At 37.5% G+C, this 10,310-nt stretch overlaps 1 non-coding gene across 1 annotated transcript; it reads right to left on the reverse strand.

Moving 5' to 3' along the window:
• Positions 1-1,003: 1,003 nt before the first annotated feature.
• TRNAR-UCU (transfer RNA arginine (anticodon UCU)) lies at positions 1,004-1,076 on the reverse strand. The gene has a single exon. It is a non-coding gene; the product is annotated as a tRNA-Arg (tRNA).
• Between the last annotated feature and the right edge of the window lie 9,234 nt (positions 1,077-10,310).

Consider the following 10,310-nt stretch of genomic DNA (forward strand, 5'->3'; position numbering starts at 1 on the left):
GAATGCTCCAATTATCATAATTGGATTTTGATAATTTAGGAATCTGAGGCTGGATCATATTCGCCATCCCGTATCAAGTTGATGCTTCCGATCAACTAGAATCGAACAGGGCTTTGATACCACGTGTTGGCGCAGCAAGGTGATGGTATAACCACCCACAAAAACAGTTGTATGTGATTCTCTCACAAGAAGGAGTTTAGAAAACACTACAAAAACACTTTTCTAATTTAAAAAAGGAATTCTTACAAAAACTGTGCTACAACACTTTTCTCTCCACTCTACTCTTTTCACTTCTCTCTCTTATCTCTCCCTGTCATACACATTTTGCTAAGGTGTATGATTTTAACACAACAAGGTGTTTCAACACCTTTCTTTTCTTACTCTCTTTCTCTCCTTTTCTCCTCCCACTAACTCTCTTTCTTCTCTTTTTTCTAATTTTCACACGCATACATACAACATGACTAGGCTTCCTTTATATAGACAAAAAGACCGTCAAAGCTGTTTCTTCAAACTTCTACAATATATCTGTTCATACTAAACCGACTCAAAGTCTTTCTATTCTTAACCGATTCTAAATTTTCCTTAAGGTTCTGCAAGTTTTTGATTCTTCGTCGCCGTACTAAATAAAATAGTAGAGAAAATGGAATATCTTTCTTCGTCTTTACAAAAGAAAAGAAAAAAAGGGGGAGAAGTTAACTGTGACACGTTCACTAAAAAAAAAAAATCCTTTTGTGGCTAATCATTTATTAGTAAAAATTGAGAAACTCAATACGAAGGCAGAAAAAGAGATAATAATAACTTGGTCTCGGGCATCTACCATTATACCTACAATGATTGGAACATACATTTGCTATTCATAATGGCGAGGAACATTTGCCTATTTTTATAACAGATCGTATGGTAGGTCACAAATTGGGGAGATTTTGCACGCATACATACAACATGACTAGCTGTTCATACTGAACCGACTGAAAATGATCGGACACAAAAAATAAACTCCTCACACGCCCGGTGGGACTCGAACCCACAATCGCCTGATTAGAAGTCAGACGCCTTATCCATTAGGCCACGGGCGCTTCATTTATCCAATATTGCATCTGAAAGCAAATTGAGAAAAGCTGTAGGTGCTTTACTCATTAATGACCAATGTTGCAAGTTCATCTTCCTGTGATTCTGGTAAAAACGTAGAAATACATAACTGAACACTGGCGAAAACAAGTTGCTGGTGAAGTTCAGTGCAATCCGATTATGGCACATACCGAGTTCCAAAGCAGATTCATAATCTAAACCCAGAAGCCTATACACCTCAGTCAGTCTCAATTGGCCCTTTGAATTATAATGTGAATCACTTTCAGACCATGGAAACTTGTTACTTGAACCGTCTTCTAAATAGAAGACCTTATTCCAGGTAGACCTTAGAAGTTGGTGTTACTGCTGTGAACAAATTAGAAGAAAAGGCTCGCAAATGCTACTTAGAGATCATTGGTTTCGAAAAAAATGCGTTTGTTATGACGATGGTGATGGATGGTTGCTTTATACTTGAGCTCCTACAAAATATGATATTAGACGATAAGGATACCTTCTTATCAAACACTTAATGGTGCTGGGAAATTTTGTATGATCTGATCAAGCTAGAGAATATCTCCCTTGTTCTTGAGCATTTGTATGGCCTAATCTTTGATCAATATTCGTTACAGCAACATCTTCTATGATCAGATCTACGTGGAGTTTCTACAGCATTTTGCATATGGTCTCCAATCTCCATGACCCAACTGCTGAACCTATGAAAGCATTGCCACAGCTGCTGCCGAGTCCGGATCAGCAAAACATTTACTCGATCTTTTTACGACTGATTCCAGTTTCTTCGTCTCTGATGAGGATGATAAGAAGCGGCGAGAAGTTCTTTCCACTGATCTCTTCTTTTGTCTTGGATCTTAAGAATGCCGGTGTTAAGTTTCACAGTAAGGGACCTTCTGACTCTCCCAAGTCCCAAGGTATATCTACTAGCTTGATATAGGGTTCGACATGGAAAATGGAATATATATTAACGATTCCGACTATCATGATCTGTCACAACGCTGAACTGGTCTTCGGAAACCTAATTGCATTTTGAGCGTAGTCAAGATTGTAATGATTATTTCACATCTTACACGTTCTTCATGGAAGACCTGATCCAAAATAATGGTGATGCTGAGTTGCTGGAGAGGGAAGGAATCATTATAAGCAACCTGGGCAACACAAAAGATGTGGTGGCCTTATTCAATGATGTCTGCAAACATGTTCAGGTGAAGTTTCCTTGTTTCTCTGGTATCACCAAGGATTTGGAGCACTATTACATTAAAACATGGCACCAATGGATGGCGAATTTGAAGCACAATTATTTCAACACGCCATGGGTATTGATTTCATTTTCTGCTGCAGTGTTACCATTCATCTTCACAATAATACAGACTATATTCATCATCTATGGCTGCACCTGGGCATCTAGTGTGTCCGTGCATCAGGCCACTAGATGCCCCACCCATGGTGTCAAAGCAACCAACCTTAATATCATAGGCAACGCATCTAACAGCTGTATGCACCGACGCACTGGATGTCCCAGAGGATCTGCAAGCCCATCCATTCAAATTGATTTATTTATTTTTTATGATTGGTTGTAGTTAACAACACTGTGCAACAACCTTTAGTGCATTTTCTTTTTACATGATGTGCTTTTACTTGGATTGAAGGACACATGAGGTAACTTAATAACAATAATTTAACTTTCTCAGATTATGGATCTAATGAGAATTACCTTCAAAATGGAATTATCAAAGGTCTGGATTTTAGTTTGATGTCATTCAAATAAAATATTTTTCATTTTACCATAGAAGGGTTGTTCAGTCAATAATGATTGGTACCTCTTAGTGAAGAGGTCATAAATTCAACACTCCTTGTGAGTATATGTAATAGTATTTACTCCTTAATATAAACCTTACCAATTATTTCTAAAAAAAAATATTCTTAATTTGTTCCAGAATAAATTATCAAATTAAAGTTGTTAGAAAATAGGTAATGGAAGTCCAAATCCAATTCAGATTTTTTGTTCGAATGGAACCAACAACCTTGCGGAACCCATCGCCGAATCAGACCTAAGCAACAAATCGACTGGTTTGATTCATTGAACGACCCAATGACGTTGGGTCAATAGTTCAGTTCAGATTAGACCCAGATTCAATTATTAAAAAAAAAAAAAAAAAAGGTGAGATAGTCTATCTACGTACAAGTGCTTGCAAAACTTATTTTTTGCTAATAAACTTCATTCAATCAAGAGAACAACGAGTTATAGCCGAGGAGTCCAACTCAATCATTGAGAGGATCCAAGGAGTGGAAATAGGCCATACTATTTCACTCGTCAAAGATAGCGCCTTCCGGGATAGGGTGTCTGTACACGAGTTGCTTTCCCTATAAATGTGTTGGGCTTTACAATTGATAAATTTAGACTTTAAATAGTAGATATCATCTAAAATTGAAAGTCTGTTACTTGGACCTTGTGTTTCATGGTCATTCACCGCATTGATCAAATCAGCACAGTCTGATTCTAAAATCACCATATCATAACCTTCCCCCAGAGTATAAAGCATACCATCTCTCAGTGCTAGGGCTTCGGCTTCTAAGACGAATTGGGCCTGGGCTGGTTTTGAAACAGCCTTTACACATTGCCCATCTGCATTTTTGATTATAAAGCCCAACCCACAACTGCCTCTACTTCCTTTCATTGCAGCATCTAAGTTTAGTTTTACCCAGCCGCGAGTTGGAGGTTTCCAATCTGACTTTCTCTCCCTCTGATGCAACACTAAATCTCTGATTGGAGGTTATTAGCTTCAAAGAAATCCCCAAACTGTCACACTGCACTGTCAATGGCCTCCACCGGGGAAATAACTTTGTTATTAAATATGAGCTCATTCCTCGATGCCCAGATCTGCCACATGAGAAAAGCTGCGAGACTGGAAATCTGATCATAATCCTTCCTTGCTACATTCTCCATGGGTACTCCGAGATTGAATCCATCTATGTAGTTCCACAGACAAAGCTTATTCAGAACTCATTGGTCTTCGAAGAAGAATAGTTTAATTCTCATAATTTAGGAATACTTGGGACCATGCTAAACTAAAAATAGATGAGACTATGATGAATTGAGAATGCATGACTGAACTTAATGAGTTCAGTAATTTTTCATTATCATTTAGTTGAGAATATATAGAATACATAAAGGAACCCGAAACATTAGTGATTAAAGAAAATGGTATTTATTAGAAACATGCGTTTCAGTTTGAGAAGGGAAGAGAGGGAGAGAGATAACAGTAGGATTTATGTGGTTCGGTTGAATTATATAATCCATGTCCATGGGAGAGTTTGAGGGATTTCCACTATGTTCAAATGGAGTGTTACATGCTATTTATAGAGAATTTGTAGGACCAAAGTCTTTGTTCTTTAGTCATCTAGGATTGTGGTAGTTGTGATCTTGTAGGGTCCTTGCATTATAAGTCTTGTATAGTTTGCATTTACTTGAAGTATTGGATAAGAGTATGAGGTTACACAAAATATTGTCCAGGGTTTCACTAGAGTTATGATCAACTTCAAATACTGCTTTGGATAAGGTAGACTAGGTAGTGTCTCTGTCACCTTCATGTGCAGTTATGGATAAGGTAGAGTCTTTGTCACCTTCATGTGCTTTAGAGTTTGTGGCAACTAGGGTTCACTAGCCGCATGCTTATGAGAGAAAACCCTAGTCGCTTAAGCCTAAGGACTAGTGGCAGCTAGCATTTGAGCTGAATTTCTAGAAATATCCTTAACATTACTAAACCAAAATATTAAGAGGAACCAACGAAAAATGAATTACATGGAATTACATGTGGCTCTTTTGGATCCTTGTATTTGTGGAGATGGATCATTTGATATCAAATGATTTATGGATTTGTCAAATTTCACGAGACTTATTTAGGGCCTATTTGGTTAGTTGAGTCTGAAGATTTCAAAAATCTAGAGATTTCAAATTTATAGATTTGAAATCTATGAAGTCATTGTTCATAAAATTAACTATTTGGTTAGCTTGAATCTTTGGAATAAAATCTATAGATTCATCCTAAAAAAATATTTATGGAGTCATGGTTCAAATGTGTAACGTTTTTAGAGTAGAGATGAAATCTCTGGATTCCACCTTATACCCATAAATCTACAAATTCACGTTTTCAGTGTAAAAAGGTGAATCCCTAGATTTCATGAATCCAATATTCACACAACCAAACGGGTATAAATCTCCCATTTGTGAATCCAGAGATTTGAAATCTTTGAATTCATGTAACCAAACAGGCCCTTAAGGAATCTACTATTAGGGTAAGGTTTAATCACAAGATTGCTTAAAGTATTACACTATGAGTATCTAGCTTGGAATACCCAAAGCGTTGCATCCAACTAGTATTTACAGACAACACTAGGCTTTATGATTAATTGGACTCCTCCAGAAGGCCCATTTATTATTGTATTTGTAACCGATTTGATGGCCTATATTACAACATAAGTTAGGTATAACTCAAATACCTTAACAAGCCTAATATTTCAACCATTGCAAGAGTACACCTTTAGTCATTTTACTTGTTTCTGTCACTTAACTTGTTTGTATCTGAATCCATGGCCCAACCCTTGACACCACTCAACATATATATAAAGTCACTACAGTTGCTAGAGGGTGAAGCAAAGGATTTTGTTGATCTTTTAAGATATGCATTAATCCCATCATCTTTGAAGAAGAAAAAACACATGGGAAAGGTTAAATGACTTATGTTTTGTGCCTCGAAACTGGCTGTTGTTGAGGTTTAGAAGAAGGAGAAGTTTAATTCTTTAAAGACATCTCTATTTGATGTTAGAGTTCGACATGGACAAGGGGAAATTGAAAATCCCATTAATCACCATCTTTATGGAACATAAGTTGTCCTTTGAGACCTTATTGCCTAGGAGTGAGGTTTAGACAACGGTGAGCGTTTCTTCACAGCCTTTGGAGCCTTCATGCATGGCTTGATTGACACTGTCAAAAACATAGAGTTGCTAGCTAGTGCATCCGGAGGTAATAGATGACAGCGTTGGAAGTTCTGAAGCTCTTCTGGTTCTTTATTTCTTTTCTCTTTGCTGGAGTGGATACCCAATCTATTTTTTCCTTGATGAGCATTTTTGGAAGACGGTTGGGTTTCAGGGTTCTCTATTTTATTTGCTTCTTCATTTGGTTGGTAGTGAACAATATATTATTGAATAACCATCACAAGATGATAATGAAACTAATGGAACATGATTATTGTAGCTTTTGTATGAACAAACTTGAAGATTGCCTTCATGTTTTGTGAGATTGCACCCTTGTAGATTTTGGAAGAAGATGTAATCTAAATGGTAATGGACTTGGAAGATGGACCTTGAGTACATTTTGGCATCTTCGAAAAGTCCTATGGAGTTGGGTAAGACCCTTTCTTAAGTTGGTTGATGACCCAAGTGTTGATTTTGGCTTTTGGTAGTCAAAATTCAGCAACTTGTGAGAGGGGAAACCCTTAGTCGATACCATCGACCAAGACCATTGACCAGGGCAGTCTCCGGACAGAATAGTTTATTTTTGGAAGTTTTGGGTTTTGAGCCTCTATTTATATGTAATTTCAGACTAAACCTAAACACTTTTCCTCTTAACTTTTGGAGAACATGAGAAGAACCCTAGAGCCTCGATCCTCTTCAAGCCCAAGGTTGATTCCTAGCATCCAAGCAAGGTTCCTCTATTGATTCTTCTTCTACAAGGTTAGTATTCAATCCTATACTTCATTGATTTATTCTTTCTACTGTTTTTTGCTGTTTTTTTAGATTATGAGGAAGGTCTTACACTACTGTAATGATCTAAACCCAGATCCTCATAGTCTTAGAGTGAATTCCCATTACTCTATGTTCTCCTTGAGCAATATGGTGTTGTTCATTGTTTTGATTTAGCATGAGACCATGATTTACTCTTACTGTAGTTATTCGATTCTATTCCATGTTAGATATGTTCCTAAGTTGTTTTCTATGCATGATCTACTGTTCTCTTCCCCTTAAAATGAATCCCCATTCATTCTAGCCATTCTGTAAGATTCCGCAGATTAAGCCTATTAGGTGATTTATTGGATTTCTATTCCAAAGGCTTTGTTTGATGTTTAGAACATCATAGATAGTCATAGTATGTTGTTTTAGAATTTTCTTATTAATTTTGGAGTGTTCCGATGTTTCGAAAAGTTTCCAACCAAAGTTGAGAGTTACTGTCCATACACAGTAGCCTTGATCAATCCTCTTGGTCAATACCATCAACCAAGGCCATCGACTAAGGGTGTGCTTGACAGCAACTTTTCTCCGGTTTGACCCCATTTCGTTTCCTCTCATTAGAGTTTGCTCCTTATACTTTCTACATGTTTGTTTAGGGTTATTTTGGTGATTTTGGACTTACTCTCTGATCTCCTTTTTGAAAATTACAAAGTTAAATATAAGTTGAGTACGTTCACTCACAATATGCATATATACATGCCTTGATATGTTAGGACTTATATGCATGTGTTAGCTACTGTAGTTTACTTTTTCTACATTGTATTACTTCTGTAATTATAGTAGACTACTCATGATATGATTTACCTACTGTTATGGATTTATCAATGAGGTGATTTGAGAGTTGGACTATATTATGATCTTATGAAATCATGAAGTGATGTGATTGCCTAGGTTGTGATTAGGGAATGGGGAATGCTCTTTTGGCGTTTCTGTCATTGGTAGTGGAGATGGTATGGGACATTCTCCTATAATGCCCCTTGGTGCTTTCCCTGATTATTGGTTGACATACCTAGAATTTGTCTAGATGAGTTTGGCTAGGAAAACCCTATCATATCTGACCCTATCGGAAGGGGTATTGAGATCGAGTGACCTGTGGCATCAATGGGGATTCTCAAAAGACGTGCATCAGAGCCATGAGAGGACGTAATTCACATTGTGGGGTCCATTCATTTGTAGGGTTGCACATAAAAAACCTAGGCTCATGGGCGCTCAAGATCGGTAACCAACTCGTGAGAGGACATGAGAACTTCCCGTTTATTTCATGTGGATGACCAATAGGGTTGAGAGTCTACGTTGGATATGGTGACTCTAGGGAGGGAGATATCGGAATGGACTGCATAGGCATGGAAGCAAGGCTATCATACCGGAACGGATTGCCTAGTGTACAAAAGGGAGATATTCAACTATGAGTAGATGTGACCTAGTAGATGACTTGCATTGGGCTAGGTATTATCCCTGACACGTGCTAGTACTCAGATCAATGGTGGTGAGCGATAGTGTTGACCTAAACCCCAACCATGGAATGTACGAGAAGGATGCAGACCCAATTACCATCGGAGAACCCAAAAGACGTGCATTAGAGTCGTGAGGGAGAGTGATTTGAGACCTACCAGGAGGGTATGGTGTTGTATCTTAATGCGTGTTTGCCAATAGAGACCAGCATACTTAGAGTTAGTAGCATACTTGCATTCATTGTCTCATATCATTGCATCTTGTTTGCTTTGAACTGCTTGTATTTGTTTATTGTGAATTGAACTACCTGCTGAGTTCTTTTGAGTTCATCCTTTGGGGCATATGTTTTTAGATTTCATTGCAAGTACCGATGACTTCGAGAGTCAAGACATCGAAGCCATGGCGACTACCAATACTCTATGCAAGGTGTTAGCTGTTACGAAGATAACAATGAAGGTGCCTTGTGTGACTATGAAGCGTACCAGGATTAGTCTTATCTTGGAATGGGTGCGACCGGTTGTGATTTTGAGCATCTATGAATACGAACATACTTTATTTGAGATGAAAGAGTTGTACGAATAGAACGATTTTCTTTATGTTCTTTGTTTATTTCGGTTGTAAAACTTTAGATTTACTTTAGTTTGATCTACTCTTTCGCATTTGGACCTATAGAGTTATTTTCCGCTATACTCTATAGTTGTTTTCTCTGATTATACTTGATGACATTTTAAGTTTATTTCCTTTGATTTATTAATAAAGATAAGCATTGATTATTCATTGCTCATGATTGTGTTATTGTGTTATGTGGTTATATGGTTTCCCTAGACTTTACCATGGGACTTGTGGAATCAAACCTTTGGGTATCGCAGTTAGGGTATTGGCTGGGGGGATGTGACAGCTGATGGGAAGCCTTTTTGTAAAAAAAAAAGGCTGATTAGAAGTCCTTTTTATGGCTGATGAGAAGCCTTTAGAAAAAAATAATTGATGAAAGCCTTTATGGCTGATTACAAGCCTTGTTTTTGGCTGATAAGAAGCCTTTAGAAAAAGTGGCTGATGAAAGCCTTCATATCTGATTAGAAGCCCTTTTGTGGCTGATGAAAGCCTTCATGTTTGATTAGATGTCACACCCCACCTAGCCAGATCCGGTCATTGATAAACTACAGGACCATGGTTCAGTGGCAATTCCATACAAATACAAGATATAACATAAATTCAAGGACACGAGTAAATCAAATTTAAATATCAAATCATAAATCCTGAAATATAAAGTTTACAATCATCCAAATCTAAGATCAAATAAAGTAAGCATCATATTTTGAAAGGAAAGATTAGTTTGTTTGCAGCGGAAGTAATCCAAGGAATTCTCTACTAAAAGCCAATCCCATAAGAGCAATCCTGACATGAGCATGAAGCATTATGCACACTTACTCCTTCTCCAATTGTCCCCTGATGATAATCTACCGGCAATGGATCCTCCATTTGATTGGGGTCCTCATAACCTGTAGAAAAATCCAAAGAAACATACATATATAAATGAATGAGTTCCACAGAACTCAGTGAGGTCAACTAAACATTTATGTTATCCATGCAATCATAATTTCTACATCTGATTCGTAAGGTGATAATATAAGAAATGACATCAATATAATAAATGCATGATTATGATGTTATGCTCTTAACTCTATTATGAAGTCTCCACGGTAGACATGCATTAAGTAAAACACCAATCTCCTTTGGGTGGTCTCAGTTACTGTCCCTTAACAAGAGACATCTATTGGGTGCTCCGTGGTTATTGGGTAAAGTCTGTCAAGCATGGTTGGGTTATAGGTCACTACTCTCTCACATCACCATTTGGTATGAGATTTGGCACGTGTCAAGGATAACTCTAGGCCCAATACAAGGTCATACGGTCTCATACTACATATAATCCAGTTATCTCCCCTCATGCAAGTGCCATTTTCGTTCAATGACCTTCCCACCTATGAATGGTA

The sequence above is a fragment of the Hakea prostrata genome, chromosome 3, assembly GCF_041222555.1.
Source record: "Hakea prostrata isolate BN-2017 chromosome 3, UWA_Hpros_2, whole genome shotgun sequence".
NCBI classification, from domain to species: Eukaryota; Viridiplantae; Streptophyta; class Magnoliopsida; order Proteales; family Proteaceae; genus Hakea; species Hakea prostrata.